We start from the raw sequence: 18,608 nt of genomic DNA on the forward strand, positions 1-18,608 counted from the left end.
CTGACTGCTTGGTGTATGTTTGTGGATAATCTTCCTTGAACCTTGTAAAAGTTCTGTGGTACACATGATATTATTAATTCTGGGGATGTAGTTTCTCTTGGAAATTGAGAAGAGATTTAGAAAAACAAGATATTAAATCACCATGTTTGCTTTGAAGCCAAAATACACATTTAATTATGTTCTCTTGATGTCTCCTTTAGAAGCCAATTATCTACATTATCAGAATGTGGTTATCTGCAATAATCCTTTGTATTCTCTGTGATTAACTACCACTGTTCAAATTAATTGTCATTTTATGCCGCAAGGTCTCAAATGAAACTGAAATGCAAGAGACCACCACAGGCAAACTCTGTGAATTGGCTGCCATGTGACTCTGAACTGACCAGGTGAAGACCAGAATTTTAGAATAGAGGTAAAGATCCCGGGTCTGAAGAACATGAGTAAGAAGTGTTTAAGAGTGTCTATTCCGTTGATCTACACGTCTGTCTTTCTGTCAGTATCACATTGTCTTGTTTGCTGTAGCTTTGTAGGAAGTTTTCAAACTGTTCAGTGTAAGTCTTTCACTGTTGTCCTTTTTAAATATTGTTTTGGTTTTTACAGGTCTCTTGCATTGCCATATGAACAAGTTCAGAATGAACTTGTCAATATCTGTGAAAAAAGACAGCTAGGATTTTGATAAGGACTGTGTTGAATCTAGAGATCAATTTGAGAGTATTGCCATCTTAATGTTATTGATTCTTGCAAATGTTCCTCCATTTATTTAGATCTCATTGAGTATCTTTCAGCAATACTTTATAGTTTTCTGTGTACAAGACATGGGCTTTTTTTGTTAAACATATTCCTCAGTATTTTATTCACTTTGATGACATTTTGAATGGAATTGATTTATTCATTTCCTGTTTGGATTGTTAATTGCTAGTATTTACACATACTATTTTTTTTTATCTTTTAAGCGTGTTTTTCCAGGACCCATCAGCTCCGAGTCAAGTAGTTGTTTCAATCTAGTTGTGGAGGGCCCAGAGTGGCCCATGTGGGGATCCAACCAGCAACCTTGTTGTTAAGAGCACCTGCACTCTAACCAACTGAGCTAACCGGCCACCCAACACATGCTATTGATGTTTGTATGTTGATCTTGGGCGCTGAGACCTTGCCGAGCTTGATTATTAGTTCCAGTTTTGTGTGTGTGTGTGGATTCCTTAGGATTTTCTACGTACAAGATTATGTTTTCTGCAAATAAAGACAGCTTTAATTCTTCCCTTCCAATCTGAATTTTTAAACATTTCTTTTACTAACCTAACTGTGTTGGCTAGAACCACCAAGTACAATGTTAAATAAAAGTGGTAAGAGTAAATATCCTTGGCTTGTTCCCGATCTTGGGGTGAAGGCATTCTTCCACCACTATATCTGATGTTGTCAGTTGTTTTTTTTCCCCTCTGTTTTCTTGGTACAACCTAAATATCGGGGGTGCCAAAAAATGTATACACATGACTTGTATTCATCTTTTGTTATCAGTATATGTTGAGTATTACAATTTTAATACAGTTTTTTCCTTTCTTAAAATGTGTACACTTTTTTTGGCACCCTCTGTATTAGGTTTTGTGGACAGGCCATTCTCAGCAATGTTGCCCCTCCGTCAGCAATAGGAGACCCCTAATGATCTGAGCCCAGATCATTGTCCTGTCCCTCCCCCAGGAGTAGAGACTATTTTTTTTTCCCTTATACTCAGCTTCAATGGATTATTCCGTGCCCTGGGTAAAGCAGGATTTGCAGTCCTACCCCCAGAACCTTAAGACATTTGTTCCACAATAGAAAAGACTTTTGGCAGCGCTTCATGGCTTTCTCTTAACAATGGGTGCTCATCTGGTCCAAAACTTACCCCAGTGTTTCTTCTCATGATTTTCGTGGAGATTAACTTGCAAATATTCATGAGCTGTCCCTCAAGGTTTCTATACCCTTGTGAGGAGTCTGCATGCATTCTTTTGTATTTCATTTAAAAAATTAGTTAAAAAATTAGCTGAATATTTCTCACCTGTTTATCAACGTAGTACTGAAAATTATATCCAGCACAATAAAACAAGAAAAAATAAACAAATGCCATACAAATAAAAAAGGAAGAAATACAAGTGCTTTTATTTGAAGAAAGCATGGTTTTCCACACAGAATACCCAAAACAACTCTCCTGAAATTAGTAAGTGAATTTAATCAGGTCACAGGATACAAAGTCAATATACAAAAATCAATTGTATTTTGATATACTAGCAATGAACACATAGAAATAAATATTCGAAATACATACCATTGTAATCACTCAATATGAAATACATAGGTGTAATTTTTTTTTGAAATAATATTATATTCAAAATATAAAAAGCAATAGACAAAATGCCTGGTACAGTATCTCATGAATAGTAGGCATGCAGATATTTTTTGAATGAATAAAAATTAATTATTAATATTCATAAATTAATGAATAAAAATATGCCAGGACTTATATTTAGAAGTCTTTGATACATAGAAATACATACTGTATTCTTAATATAAAACTTTATATATATATATATAAAACTTTTATAAAACTTTATATATGTATATATAAAGTTTTATATATATCAAGTTGTTGGAGTGAATTAACAACTTTGCGATGGTAACTCTTCCAATTCATGAATATAATATGTCTCCATTTGTTTAGATATTCTTTGATATTTTTCATCAATATTTTGTAGTTTTGAGCATACAACATAGGTGTAATTCTAACAAAACATATACAAGGCTTGTATGCTGTATATTCATTGAATATACAATGAAGATATTATTCATTGAATATACAATGAAGATATTCATAAGATATTCATAAGTCCCCTCCCGCCAAAAAAGAACCTGGATCTAAACTTCACAATTTATAGAAAAATTAACTCATCACAACCAAATAACAATCCATAACTCACATAGATTTTAATTAGCTTACTTAATTATTTATGGTCATTAAGTTACAACCTAAACTATGATCCCTGATACTCACTCAATAAGAAAAATATGACTTTTTAATTACATTTTTTATGAGTAGTTAATTTTTATTTTAATATAAAACATGCAATGGAAAGCGCATGTGCCTGTAATACTTTCAAATATATTCTATCCTGGTAATTTGCTTACATACCAACATGATTTTTATGTATTTTGCAATAGTTTGAATATTGCTAATCTTGAGAAAGGTTCACCTACAATACCAAATAGATATATTAATTGTGCCATTTTTACTATTGCAAATAATTTTAGTAAAATTTGCTGTTTTTCTAATGAAAAAATAGACTTCCAAGCCTATATTAAATGACAACTTCATGGTAGTTTTAAAAGCCAAATAGCTGCCATATATTGATCTCTGCAGTCCCCATAGCAACCATGTGATACTAATCTTTTTAATAAATATTAAAATCTCAACCAAACCATTGCACACTGTGCAAAGAAAATAAAAAAGATAAGATTTTATCGAATCAATCTATTCAGGAAGAAATTCTTCATAAGAATTTTTAGGATTTTTAGTTAGAATTATAGTCACAGTAATATTGAATAATTTATTAGAATAATAATTTAAGGAAATCTATAAACTCAAAATTACTAGAATCAGTTTTTTTAAAAAAAGTGAAATTATCCATAACGTTCTTTAAGAACATTTACGTATTTATTTATAAAGGAATTCATAGAAACTAATAGTCTGATATGTTTTTGAGTTTATAGATTATTATTCATTAACATTATAACAGTAGTGAATAGAAAATTAAATGCTAAAGGGTTTTCTCTACTGCCTTTATAGATATTTCTATATTATTGAAAGTAATATATTATGTTTAGTAATGGAATTATGTGGAAATACCTCAATGTGAACATAATGTGACATAGGGAACACTCAGTGCTCTTGAACTCTTTCAGCATCAGGTTTCACTACTACAAAATTAGGAGATAAATCAGTGTGCAGTTACATATACAAGTTAGGTAAGTTATTTAAGGCAGATATTAGTGTTTAAAATTATAAATGCCTATGGGCGGCTGGTTGGCTCACTTGGTTGGAGCACAGTGCCCCCCCACAACTAGATTGAAAACCAATGACTTGACTTGGAGCTGATGAGTTCTGGAAAAACACACTGTTCCCCAATAGTCCCCCATTAAAAAAATTATAAATGCCTGTAAATGTGTTTATTTATTCAATTTGAGGTTATTTTAAGTCTGTAACATATAATAATACAAATGCTTCAGTTACTACATAAATTATTCATTTTGACCACAAACAGGTTTCAATTGGAATAATAAGGTTGTAAACCAGCTCCATATTCTTAATGTTTTCATTTAGATTTCATTTAGATTTAGAATGATTTACATTTCATTTTCATTTAGATCAAAAGCCTATACTAAATTAGTAAAGACATTGCACCTATTTCTTCATGCCAACTTTTGAAAAAAATCTATGTGGAAATGGTGAGAAAAATCACCATTAAATAGCATAGTCAAAAATTTTGTAGGACATACTTATATCAAAATAATTTTGTTTATCTAAAATTCAAATGTAACTGGGCATCTTCTATTATTTTTTGGTAAATATAACACCCATATCTTTGAATAATTTAGGAAAACATACATTTATGGTATGAAAATATGACAGTGAATCTGACACTCCCAAATGTCCCTTCCAGTTAGGTGGGAGAAACTGTTTCCCACCTGCGTTTCTTTGTTCAGAACATATTAGTTAACATTAAAACTATTAACTACCAGGTACTGTGAACAGAGATAATAGAAACATCATTAATATCGAGTCAACTTAGATAGATGATTGAAGAATACAAGTTTTGAGGGGACAGTCTGCGGCGGGTAAAATAAACTCTAGTTCCTCAGGAAATAACAATTTAAAATTAGTTAAATGTTTCAAGGACCACATTGAGATAAGAGAACAAAAAAAACCATAACTAGTGCAAATAGAAAGAGTCATTTTTCATAGGGACTTATGTGCACAAAAACAATTTGTCTTAGGGAGTTAGAGTGAAATAGGCAATCCGCATTTCCCCCTGTGTCTTGCTCAGAGTTAAGAGGATTATAAATTTGCTTTCATCATTTTGAGACTTGAAATGAAATACCATAATAGAGGATTTCTAGTATGAGCACATTAGTTTAAAGTCACTTATCTTCCTTCTCCTCTTGGAATTCACAAGGAGAATAAGGCAACAGAAATGCACACCTCTTACATGAAGCCAGCAGCGGCCGAAGCTCCAAACAATGAAAAGCTTTCAGGGTTGCCAAATGCAGTGGAGATAGGACAGTCGTATGACCGGGAGTAAGTAGAGAGGATATGCCACAAATGCAGATCTCAGAGGTATCTGGCAGTGTACAGTTCTTGAATTTGAAGACAAGAGCCCGAGTTGAAATGAGTATCTCCCTGTGTGTAGCAATGGGAAGTGTGTCCAAAGGCTGGAGGTGTGATTTTGTTCTGAGAGGCATAGAGCAATCACATAGATAAGAAATTTTAGTTTGAAGAAATCTTTCAGGAGAAGCAAGAAGAAATAAAAAAAAGAAAAAAGAAGCTAAGATATATAAATTGGTTTGTTACTACCTGGACAATAGAACCCCAGAAAGATAGAAATGAAAATGCAGAGAAGGATTTGCAAAGCCAATGGAGATAAATTTCTCAGACTTAATGAAACATAGAAGTAACAAAATGGAAGAAATTCAGAGTATTTTAAAAATGGAAAAAGAAATAAATTGCAAACACAGACATCATTACAGTAGAGTAAATTTTTTTCTAAATGTCAAAGAAAAGGAGGAAATTCTAGACACTTAGAGACATAAAGCAAAAGCAAGAGTCATATTAATATCAGATGTTTGAATAGTAGCACATAAAACAAGAAATTGAAGAGAAAGAATGTAATTTTTAAAAAAATTTTCATTGGGGAATACTGGGGAGCAGTGTGTTTTTCCAGGACCCATCAGCTCCAAGTCAAGTACTTGTTTTCAATCTAGTTGTGGAGGGCCCAGCTCTCTGGCCCATGTGGGAATCGAACTGGAGACTTTGGTGTTATGAGCACTGCACTCTAATCAACTGAGCCAACCAGCTGCCCAAGAATGTAAAATTTAGCATATATTTCTCCAAACTGTCATTGAAATATAAGTGCAAGATGAAATTATTCTCAGGCATACAAGTCCTAGAAATTTTGTTCCAAGATATTTTTAAGCAAAACAGTACTTAAATAAGAGGATAAAATATTCCAGCAGTTGCTTAAGGACATATAGAAGAAAAGGTGGTAAATTATATTAAAGTTCATTGTGGTAAAAAACAAGTAGATGAGAGAGAGGGAGAGAGAGAGAGAGAGAAAAGAATAACCATAATTACACTGAAATAAAAGTCTATAAAGTATTAACATGAATAAAAAAAGACATTAGTGGAAAAATTTTTGAGATCTAAAAAAACCTGGATTTTTGTTAATAGTAAGCTACCAGCATTAATTTCTTAGTTTTGAAATATGTACCATGGCAATATAAGATAGTCACATTAGTAGAAACTGGGCAAAATTGTACTATATTTGCAACTTTTCTGTAAATCTGATGTAATTTTCAAATAAAAAGTGTGCTATAACACCAAAAAATTACTCAGAATGGAAACAAAATGTAAAAGTATAAAACTTTAAAAAAATAACATAGGAGTAAAACTTCAGGATCTAGGGTTTTGTGGAGATTTATTAAACATGACGCCAAAAGCATAATCCATAAAAGAAAAAAAAATGACAAATTGGACTCTGTCAAAATTAAAACCTTTTGTTGTACATAAGACCTTTTAAGGAGGATAAAATAATAAGCTACAGACTTAGAGGAGATGTTTGAAAACCATATATGTGGCAGAGAACTCATCTCTAGATTACATAAGAAACTCTCAAAACTCAACAATAAGAAGAAAAACAATCCATCTAGAAAATGGGAAAAGATATGAGACATTTCACTGAAGAGGAGATAATGGGTGGCAAATAAGCTCATGAGAGGATATTCAATATCACTAGACATTATGGAAATATAATTAAGGTCACAATTAGATATCACTACACAAAGAGCTAAAATATAAAATAATCACAACACTGAATGCTGACAAGGATGCAGAGAAACTAGATCTTTTACACATTGCTGGTGGGAATATGAAATGGTACAGCAACTCTGGACAAGCTTGGCATTTTCTTAAAAATTAAACATACCTCATCTCACAATTGCACTCCTGGGTACTTATCCCAGAGACATGAAAACAAGTTTACACAAAATCCTGTACACGAGTGCCCAGAGCAGTTCCAATTGTAATAGCCAAAATGTGGAGACAACCAAAACGGTCTTCAATAGGTAAACAGCTAGAAACACTGTGGTGCAGCCATTATGGAATTTTACTCAGGAATTACACACCAGCTTGGTTGGCTGTCAAGAGCATTACACTGCACAAAACAAAGCCAATCTCAAAAGGTCCCATGTTGCATGATTCCACTTATATACCACTCTTGAAAAGATGAAACAGTGGTAGGAAACGGATTAGTTGTTGTTGGGTGTTAGGTACGGTGGGTGATATGGAATGGTTGTGCCTATAAAGCAGTAAACTGAGGGAGATATTTTTGATTCTGGAACAGGTTTGTATCTTGATTGTGATAAAATGACACAAAACAAAACCCACAAACTATGCCACTGTCAAATTATTTTTGATATTATAGTTTAACTATGAAAGATGTAACCATCCACGGAAAGTGAGTGAAAGGATACATTATACCTTTCTGTACTATCTTTGCAACTTCCTGTGTATCTGAAAGTATTTCCAAATAAAACCTTTAAAAAAATGTTAGGAAAAAACTTATCATACATGAAGACACACGAAATTACTGAACTTGTTTATTAGTCATGACACGCATTTGTCTAATGACACATTTTTTTTAATTGTAGGGGACCAGGAAGTTAAACCTAATTAAGAAGATATGGAACAAATAACTTTCCCATATATTTTCCAATTTTCCTAATTATGTTGAGATAACAATACATTTATTGCTAAAAATAGAACCACCATATGATCCAGCAATTCCACTTCTGGGTATTTATTTGAAGAAAATGAAAACACTAATTTGAAAAGATATGTGCACCCTTATGCTCATTGCAGCATTGTTTACAATAGCCAAGATTTGGAAACAATCTAAGTGTCCATTGATAGATGAATGGATAAAGAAAATATGGCCATATATGCTGTATATAATGGTATATTATTCTGCCATAAAAAATAATGAAATCTTTCCATTTGCAACAACATGGATAGACCTTGAAGGCATTTTGCTAAGTAAAATAAGTCAGACAAAGACAAGTATTATGTGATCTCACTTATATGTGAAATCTAAAACCAACCAACCAAACAAACAAACAAAACAACCCCCCCCAAGCCCCAAGTTAATAGATACAGAAAACAGACTGTTTTTTGCCAGGGGTAGAGGGGATTGGAATGGGTGAAGGGGGTTAAAAGGTACAAACCTCCAGGTATAAAATAAATGTCATAGGGCTATAAGGTATGGCATGGTGACTACAGTTAGCAATACTGTATTGCAAATTTGAAAGTTGCTAAGAGAGTTCTTAAAAGTCTTCATCACAAGAAAAAAAAATTTGTAACTGTGTGGTATTGGAATAATGATAGAAATATACAAACAGAATGTGAGAGTCCAGAAATATATATATATATATACATATATATATATATGTATATGTATATGTATATGTATATGTATATGTGTGTGTGTGTGTGTGTGTAGTAAATTTCACAATCATTTTGGGAAACAGCTTGGCAGATTCATAAAAAGTCACATATGTATCTACTGTACAATTGATCCACCTAGGTATTTATTCAAAAAGCATGAAAACATGTGATGCAAAGAATTATGCACAAATGTTCATAACAGCTTTATTCATAATGGTGAAAAACTGAAAACAACCCAAATGTACACCAACAAGGGTATGGATAAATAAATTTTGGTATATCTATATAATGGAATACTATTCAGCCATAGAAATGAATGAACTTTAGGTACACATAACAACATGCATGGATTGATTACAAAATAATTATGCTGAGTGAAAGAAAGACAAAAAGGAGTGCAAATCGTGTGATTCTGTCTATGTATATCTCCAGAAAATTCAAACTGATTTATTGTCACCTGGCTTCTCCTCTGAGGATGCTGCTGTCTTTGGATCTTTCTCAAGTGATGGCTGTTTGCTCTTCCTGACTCCTGGATCTCGTGGTACTCACCCACCCCATTGTCACTTCCATACCATTCTCTCCCTCTCACGCCTTGAAACCCCAGTTGTAAATCCATTGCTTTTAAAACTATACCAACTGTACCACTCACTTTCAATCCTTGTCGCAGTTATTCAGAGACTCCCAGCATCCCTCTAAACCCATTTACAAAATGACACTAACCTAAGGTGGCAGGTTGGCTCAGTTGGTTAGAGCGTGAGCTCTTAACAGCAGGGTTGCCAGTTCGATTCCCTCATGGGTCAGTAAGCTGCACCCTCCACAACTAGATTGAAGGACAACGACTTGGAGCTGATGGGCCCTGGAGAAACACACTGTTCCTCAATATTCCCCAATTAAAAAAAAAATAAAAAAAACAAAACAAGGCACAATACTAACCTAATTCTCCCGGCATTCCCTCTCCTTAGGAGTTGTAGTTTTCACCATAGCATGTATCACCACCTGATATACATACAATGCATTTTACTTGTTTTATTATTAATTGTCTACCACTCCTGTCTAGAATGTAGACTCTACAAAGACAAGAATTTCGTCTGTCTTTAAGCATTGTAACCCCAGCAATGAGAATAGTGCCTGGTATATGGAGGTACTAACTAAAATTTCCTAAACGCATAACTGTCTCAGAAATAGATCTTATCTAGGAAATTAAAATATTTATGCTGAATATACACTATTTGATTTGGAATATAAAAAAGTGATAATATTAATAACACTTCCAGAAATAATTCTTGGACTATATAAATCTAATAAAACCCCCTTTAAATTATCTCTAACATCCATTTAGGGATCCATATAGTAAAATATTTAAAGAGGATAAAACTATGAGGGAAATGTAAATGATAAATTAGTAAAAATAAAATTAATTAAATACAATTTATTGGTAAAAGTATAAAATGACTTAAAGACAAGCAGAAATTTTCTGTCTTTTGGCTCCCTATCTTACACTCAGCTGTCTCATATGCCACACTTTTTTTTTTTCCTACTCTTAAGACACTTTTCCCTATTTTCTATGTCTACATTAGTTTACGAACTTACATGGAGAACTTCACACTTATCCCTATGAAATTTCAAATTGGCTTTGGTCCACCATTAATTAAGAAGATGTGTTTTAAAGTATCCGTTTGACTGCAGTTACCTGTGCAAGTAAGATGAAGATGCTATTTTTTATTGAGATATAATTGACACATAACATTGTATAAGTTTGAGGTATACAACATAATGAGTTGATATATACATATATTACAAAATGATTACCACAATAAGTTTAGTTACAATCCACTGTCACACACATAGTTATTATTTTTTTCTTGTCATGAGAACTTTTAAGAAAACATTGGGGGCTGGAGGGTGGGGGAAACAGTAAAAGGGTACAAACTTTTCCTTATGAGATGAATAAGGTCCGAGGATCTAATGTATAACATAGTGACTACAGTTGTTAACACTGTATTGTATAATGGAAATTTGCTAAAAGTGGGGAACTGAAATGGTCACACCAAACTATATATACCATACCTATTATATATATTTTATATATGGTACATATAATATATATGATAAATTGATATAGATATTGATAGTGGGGTGACAGATATGTTAATTAATTACATGGGAGGAATCCTTTCACAATGTATATATATACCAATTGATCATGATGTATACTTGAATATCATACAATTTTATTGTCAATTATACCTCAAGAAAGCTGAAAAAAATAGAAAACAATTTATATCATTCTTTTTTTTTTTTTTTGGGATTTCAAAATTAGGCCCTTTATTTTTGGATTGCTACCAAAGGTCACTTTGGATTGCAGGCACATTGTGAAGTGTCAGAGGAAAAGTGGGGTAGAAGGAGACAGGAGAAGGGCTCTGTGCAGTGCTGACCATCTCCTTATGGCGAGGAGAATCGGCCACAGAACAGAACACTGTTAGTTTTGCTGTGCTGGATAAAGAAAAGGAAGGGGTGGTCAGCACAGAACCTGGGCGTGATCCTTGCACATCGAAGCATCATGACGGCGGCAGTGGCGGCTGCGGCCTCCGTGCCCTCCTCGTTGATCTCCACAAAGGACTTGTGCACAGCCTTGGACAGAAACAGGTCTCTCCGCGATGACATCCCGGAAAAGTCCGCCTTGCCCGCCTCAAAGGCATCGGTCATGCCCAGAGAGCAAAGGACATCCTTCATGTCATAATTCTCCTCCAGCTTAAATCTAGGGAGGAACACTTCCACCTCTTCTTCATTCAGCATGTCTGGCTTTGTCCATTCTATGAATTTCTCATAAGTAAGTGCTTTTTCCACCGTTTCCAAACCGACGTCTTCATCTGGAAGCATGATGATCATGTTCAGCTCTTTGCTGACATAAGGAAGCACCAGAATTTTGGTAAATACTTCTCCTATGTAGGTCGTATGAAAGGTGGATTTCTTTTTTTTTTTTTTAATTTATTAGTTTCAGGTGTACAAGACAAGGTACTACTTAGACGTTCATCATTTATATCCCTCACACTGTGAACCCCCCTCCCCCCATCCACTATCCCTCCGACCTCACACCGAGCCATCACATTATATATATAAAATTATAGTTGGCATTCATTAATGTTTAGCTTCTGGTGTACAATGCCATAAAAGGTGGATTTCTTAAACATCATCTGCACAGGTTTCTTCTCATCCTTGCTGACTTTAAATGGTCTTTTCCTGGGTCTGCTGTTTGTTAAACTGTTTATCCCAGTTTCCCTTGAAGTAGATGGCATTCACCAGAAAAAGAGGAGTCTGTGGACTCACTGAATTTTTAGATAGCAACTCAGTAATTTTACCTTCTGTCTTGTTAGCCACCCTGGTGTTTATGTGTTTTCTGGCCTCCTCTGTAGCTTTGAAAAAGTCAAGCTGTTCCATCTCTGCTTGGTAGAATTTGCGGCAGAAATCTTTGAAAGATGAGTTGAAATCATACGACTTTTCTCCAAAGAGCCTGTTGGCAGTTCTAAGCAAGTACTTCGTAGCAGTCCTGTTAACTTCGGTGAGAATCAACTGGAAACACTGGTGGACATCTTCACCTCCACTGCCGCTTTTATTTAAAGGAAGTGCCTGGGCCATCTGGGCCGCGGTGTTTCCCTTTGCTCCCATGAAGACCATGGCCAGGGCAGAGGAGATGCTCAAGGGTGAGAAAAACATGTTTTGCGAGTTGTCTTCACCCAGCTTTTTCAACAGGTTGAAGGCAAAGGTGCCATTTATTTCTGATAGAGTATCCATGACGGCGAGTCGCAGACTGTCGGCGGCGCTGCGGGAATGAGCGGAGCTGCTGCTATATCATTCTTTTTCTGGGACGTGGCATATGTCTTTGAACAGTCACTAATATCCTCCTTTTCTTAAATGTATCAAAATTATTGAGTTTTATTAAGAAAACCAATAAAAATAACGATCACTATAATCGTTTACTCAGTGCCTACTCACCCGTCACTCATCGAGTTTAGTTTATATTTTTTGATCATTTCATTTAATTTTCACAATTCCAGGATCATTTACATATTTAAATGATAAATAATTTTGAGGGAATTTACATCTAAGATGCAAAGTTTGTGTCTTTCCTCATTTATTTCCGTATGGGTGTCCATTTGTACCATCACCATTTGTTGATGATGACTAAAGACCACAAGACTAAAAAGACTAAAAGACTATCCTTTCTGTCTTGAAATGTCTTTATTCCTATGACGAAAGTCAAGTTGTCCGTATTTGCATAGGTCTCTTTGTGGATGCTCTATTCTGTTTCCTTTATCTATGTGCCTATTTGTTTTAAAATATCATGCTCTCTTGTCAATACCCACAAAATACCTTGTGAGATTTTCATTGGGATTGCACTGGTCCTTTAGGTCAATTTAAGAAGAATTGACATTAATAATAATGCCTTTTGATTGTAAAGAAGGGATACAACTCAATTGATTTTTTTTTCTTTCATCACTTTCAAGAGTGTTTCATATTTTTTCTCACAGAGATAGAGATTTGTAAATATTTTGTTGGATTTATACTTTAGGATTTTCTTTTTTGGTGCATTATAAATGGTATTGTTTCTTTCATATTTCAGTTACTTGTTACTGGTATATAGGAAATCAACCGACTTTTGTATATTGATTTTGATCTTAGCTTCATAGTATCTCTATAAATTCTCATGTAAGCACAGAACAATGGGTTCCATTTCTGTGTGAAATTCCCGAATTGAGGCATTGAATAATCTCAGTGCTGAATTTCAGGGATTCACGAAGAGGCAAAACAACCACTAAACAACTACGGCAGGGTTGCGCTTCTTGCGGGGCCAGTAGGGGGCGCGCGAATCCTCCGTTACCGGCCTACGTGACACGCATGCGTGGTCCGCCCACAGATGTCGACACCTGGTCCACGGTGAAGAGCATTTAGTTTCCTGAGGACCAAGAAGGTGCCCCTACAGCTCTACAGCTTCAGGACAAGTTGGAGCCACGTCAGGGGTAAGAAAAAGTTTCCTGTCCATGGCCCTTACGCCTGAGGAGGAGGCTTTGCCACAGTTTCTCCCGGACGTTTTTTCTAAATAGTGAGTATAGAACTTTTCATTTTCTAAAATGTTACCACCTACTTTCTGCTTTACTTTCTCGTATAATATGTTAACAAGAATTAATTTGCAAGATTCTCCATTCACTGAGAGTTTTTAAGGGTCGAATTCATAGCATCCTGTATGGTTTAGTAGTTACTTTTTCAGGATTGTTTCTCGGGAGAAATCCCAATACAGTTTCAGACAGAGGGAAACACATAAACAGTCTTGAAATTAATATAAAACTTGGGACTAGCCAGCCTTCCTTGGAATCATGTCGTAGCCCGAGGCAAAGGAAGAAAAGTAGCCCCTGAATACATTCTTTTGTACTGTTAATTTTGTACTCAACAGAATCATTTGTATTGTTAATTTTTCTACCAAGGACTCTAGGGAGAGCAGATCTGTGCTTTATTCCCACTCAGTTCTGGAGGCCCCACAAGCATTGCCTTGCTGAGCAATACTCAGAAAGGTGTAGTTCATATTGTAATCTGTGTGAGGCCACCTTCCTGGGTAGAGCACTGCAGGCGGTGTGGCTAAATATGGCATCTCCATTTTCTCTTCCTCTCCCTAAAACTTAAAAGAGGTATAATTTTCATACTATACAATTCACAGGTTTAATGTTGTACAGTTCAGTGAGTTTCAGTAAACTGAGAGGTGTGCACCCATCACTACAAATTTACAAGATTGCCTTCTCTCAAAAAGAAACCCACCGCTCATTTGTACTTTGCTACCTGTGGTTTGTACTCCCAGCCCCAAGCAAACACTGATCTATATTCTTTGCTTTAGATTTGAATTTCTGAGCATTTCACATACATGGACTTATACCATGTGAGGTTTTTCAATTACATTATTTCAAGGGACATAGATGTTGTAGCATGGATCAATGCCACATTCCTCTTTATGGCTGGGACACTGTTCCATTGTATGGAGAGATGCCATTTTGTTTATCTGTCCGTCAGTTGATGGACATTGGATTGCTTCCATTTTTTTGGATGTTAGGAATATGAACAATGCTACAATGAACATTCATGGACAAGTTTTGACCTATGACCTATGTTCATTTCCCTTGGGTATATAATTAGGTGTGGGCATGCCCACTTGTAAGGAAAATCTATGTTTAACATTTTGAGGAATAGCTAAGGTGTTTTCCAAGGTGGCTCGATGACCCTTGAAAATTTTATGCTAAGTGAAAGAACACAGATATAAGACAGTGCCCATGCCTTGCACCCCTCCAAAGACCCTTCCCTTGGCTATCTGAGATGGGCCAAACTCCACATGAGAAATCGAACTACTTCAATGGTTGGCTCAAATATTTGGTATATGCTAGTGCAGGGTTAGGAATGAGGACCCAAGATGCTGTGGTGAGGTGACAGAGCAGCAACACTGGGCAGGGATGGTCTGAGTTCAAGTAACAGCTTGGCAGCATGCAGGCTGTGAGATGCCAAGGCAGTTATTAAACTTCTTTTCCTTCTCTTTTGTCATTAGTAAAAAGGGGTATATATTCCAGCTCCTACGACATAGGGTTCTTGTAAGAACTCAATAATTGCACATGTGTGAACAACTTCAAATAACCATTGGCTCGTTATAAGCATTAGTGTTGATGGCTGTCCTCACCATTTATGTTGCTGTTTCCTTGGGTAAGTCCCTAGTCCATCTGTGACTGAGGTATCAAATCTGTGAAATGAAGATAGTAATGCACTGAATACACATGGCCTCTTCTAGCACTAACATTTTTAATAATTAAGGTATAACTACCATAAAACCTATCCTTTAAAGTCTGCAACTCACTGGATTTCAGTTTATTCACAGGTTGTGTAACTATCACTACCGTCTTATTCCAGGATGTTTCCATCACCCCCAAAAAGAAACTCTATACCATCAGCAGTCACTGGATATCCCCCTGTCCCAGCATCTAGCAACCACTGTTCTACTTTGTATCTCTATAGATTTGCTTATAACAGACATTTCATGTAAATGGAATCATACACTATGTGGCTTTTGTGTCTGTTATTTCACCTAGCATAATATTTTCAAGGCTCATTGATGTAGTCTGTATGAGTACTTCATACCTTTTTATCACTGAACACTATTGTATTGTACGGATATGTCACAATGTGTTTGTCCATTCATCTGTTTATGGTCATGTGGGCTAGTTCCATTTCTTCGCTCTTATAAATAACGGTCTGGTGAATATCACTGTACAAGTTTTTGTGTGTCCATATGTTTTGACTTCTCTTGGGTATATAACTAGGTGGAATTGCTGGATCAGATGGTAACTATGTTTCACGTTTTGAGGAACTGCCAGGCTTTGTTCAAAAGTGTCCTCCATATTTACATTCCCACCAGCAATGTTTTCTTAACCACCTTACAAAGAATTGCTATTGTCTTATTAAAAATTTTTAGCTATTTTTTTAGGATGCGTGGTATTGCATTGTGGTTTTGACTTGCGTCCCCTTATGCCCCTAATGACTGATATTGAGCATCTTCTTGCATACATATTGGCCATTTGTTAACCTTCTTTGAGGAAATACCTATCCAGATTCCTTTTCCATTTAAAAAGATTAGATTTTTCTTTAATTGTTAAGTTGCAAAAGTTATTGGTGTATCCTGGATAATACCGTGTTTCCCCGAAAATAAGACCTAGCTGGACAATCAGCTGTAATGCGTCTTTTGGAGCAGTAATTAATGAGACCTGGTATTATATTATATTATATTATATTTATTATATTATATTATATACTATATTATATTATACCCAGTCTTGTATTAAAATAAGACCCGGTCTCATAATTAATTTTTGATCCAAAAGACGCATTAGAGCTGATGGTCTGGCTAGGTCTCATTTTCGGGGAAACACGGTGTGAACGTTTGTGACAGAATTTGTCAGGATGTGGTGTTGACTTCTAGTCTCCTCCCCATGATAAGAGTGAATCTTCTGTGATTGATGAAATTCCCTGGGAAGGGATTTATGACAACTGAGTTCCTTTTGGAGGATCTGTCTTTAGACAGATAAGGGGAGTTCAGAGAAAAGTCTCTCTCCCTAAATTTGCTATTTATCAAAAGTCTACAGCCCCAAATTATCAAAATAACAAAGTGGCATATTTGGGAGTGGCATATTCTGCTACCCTTCAAGGAATTCCTTGATCACTTTATTTAATTTTGCAACCAGTGTTCATACCAGAATTCAGATCCCCCTTTAACCTTGATGTTCATTTTTTCCCTTGACCTTTTTCTTCATCACCTGCTAATGGTATACAGAGGGTGCCAAAAAATGTATACACATTTTAAGAAAGGAAAAAACATCAGTGTATTAAAATTACACTGATGGTTACTACTTTGAGCACCTCTTGTCATTGCAGAAGTCAAATGTGACTTGTATTCATCTTTTGTTACCGGTATATATTTAGTATTAATACAGTTTTTTGCTTTCTTAAAATGTGTATACATTTTTTTGGGGCACACTTTATATAATTTACTTATGTCTGTGCCCCCTCCGCGTACGTAGAATGCAAGTTCCACGAGGACAAATATTCTTGGTTCTTTTCAAGATGGCATGTAATTAGCACCAATCAATATTTGTTGAGTAAATACCAAATGTCAGTGTTTAACTATTGTAATTAAAACAGTTGAATATGTGGTTCAAGAAGTGACTAAAGCATCAGTGTAACAAAATGTTTTGAGGCCCAATTTTATATTAGCAAAAAAAAAAAAAAGGTAAAGTTAAAAATCTCATCTTCCCAATACTTACCGAAATAAATTCCACATGGGGTGAAGAGGTAGTGCATAAAATATGAACCATGAAATCTCCTTGATCCAGAGAGGGACATATACTATCTTTTGTTAAGGAAGGAATGCAAGTTGCAGAAAAATGTTTTTATAAAATGAGCTCATACTTGCACAAACAAAAAGAAGGTGAAAAAGGAAAAAAGCCTTACATGTGTACATATATGAGTTAGTGGATTGTTGTATGAGCAAGGAAAACAGTGTAGACAGATAAGTACAGGGTTGTTGGTAATGGTTGAGGCTGGGTATGGGGATTGACTAAGAATTTTTTTCTATATATAGTTGTTCATTCTCTCAAATATTAGAATAAGCTGGTGTCTTTTAATTAAAATTTCACAATTTTTTAAATTAAACTTAGCTCCTATCACATTAAACAAATTAAAGTCTTCAAAATCTCAAGCTTCCCAATCTCTAAAAAGGGATAATTCGTGGCCTTATCAGTGGTAATGACAATTATGATAATGACAATTATTAACATTTGCCGAGTTTTCCCTGACATTTCAGGCAGTGCCTTTATGTGGTTCTACTCATTTAATCTGCATAATAAAACTCATAATAGGTAATATTATTCCATCTGCCTCAGTGATCTATCAGAAGGATTAAATGAGCCAACACGTGAAAATACTGCTATAAAGTGAACACAATCTAGAAATGGAAGTAATTACATCATTGTAAAATGCAGTCACATCTCACAAGACAAATTTATGGATAAGTTTATTCCTTGAGAATTTGTATACCTAGCGTTCAGCATTTGAGCAGCTGAATAATCCAACCTATTAGCTAAGCTTAATTACCGCTAGGGTGTGACCATGTTGTTGAGTATGGTAGCCGCTAGCCATGTATGTCTACCAGCACTTAAAAATGTGGCCTGTCCAAGTGGAGATGTGCTGTAAGTGGAAAATGCACACTAGATTTTAAACATTTCGTGTGAAAAAAGAAAGGAAAAGATTTCATTGATACGCGTTTTATATTGATTCCCCGTGGAGA

The 18,608-nt window shown here is 35.1% G+C and overlaps 1 pseudogene across 1 annotated transcript; it reads right to left on the reverse strand.

The window, feature by feature from the left end:
- Positions 1 to 11,182: 11,182 nt before the first annotated feature.
- On the reverse strand, positions 11,183 to 12,538 carry LOC308494893 (serpin B6-like; annotated as a pseudogene). The gene is made up of 2 exons: positions 11,923 to 12,538; positions 11,183 to 11,710 (listed from the first exon to the last, which is right to left on the reverse strand). The product of its transcript is annotated as a serpin B6-like (transcript).
- Between the last annotated feature and the right edge of the window lie 6,070 nt (positions 12,539 to 18,608).

Source organism: Rhinolophus hipposideros, assembly GCF_964194185.1.
Source record: "Rhinolophus hipposideros genome assembly, chromosome: X".
Classification (NCBI taxonomy): Eukaryota; Metazoa; Chordata; class Mammalia; order Chiroptera; family Rhinolophidae; genus Rhinolophus; species Rhinolophus hipposideros.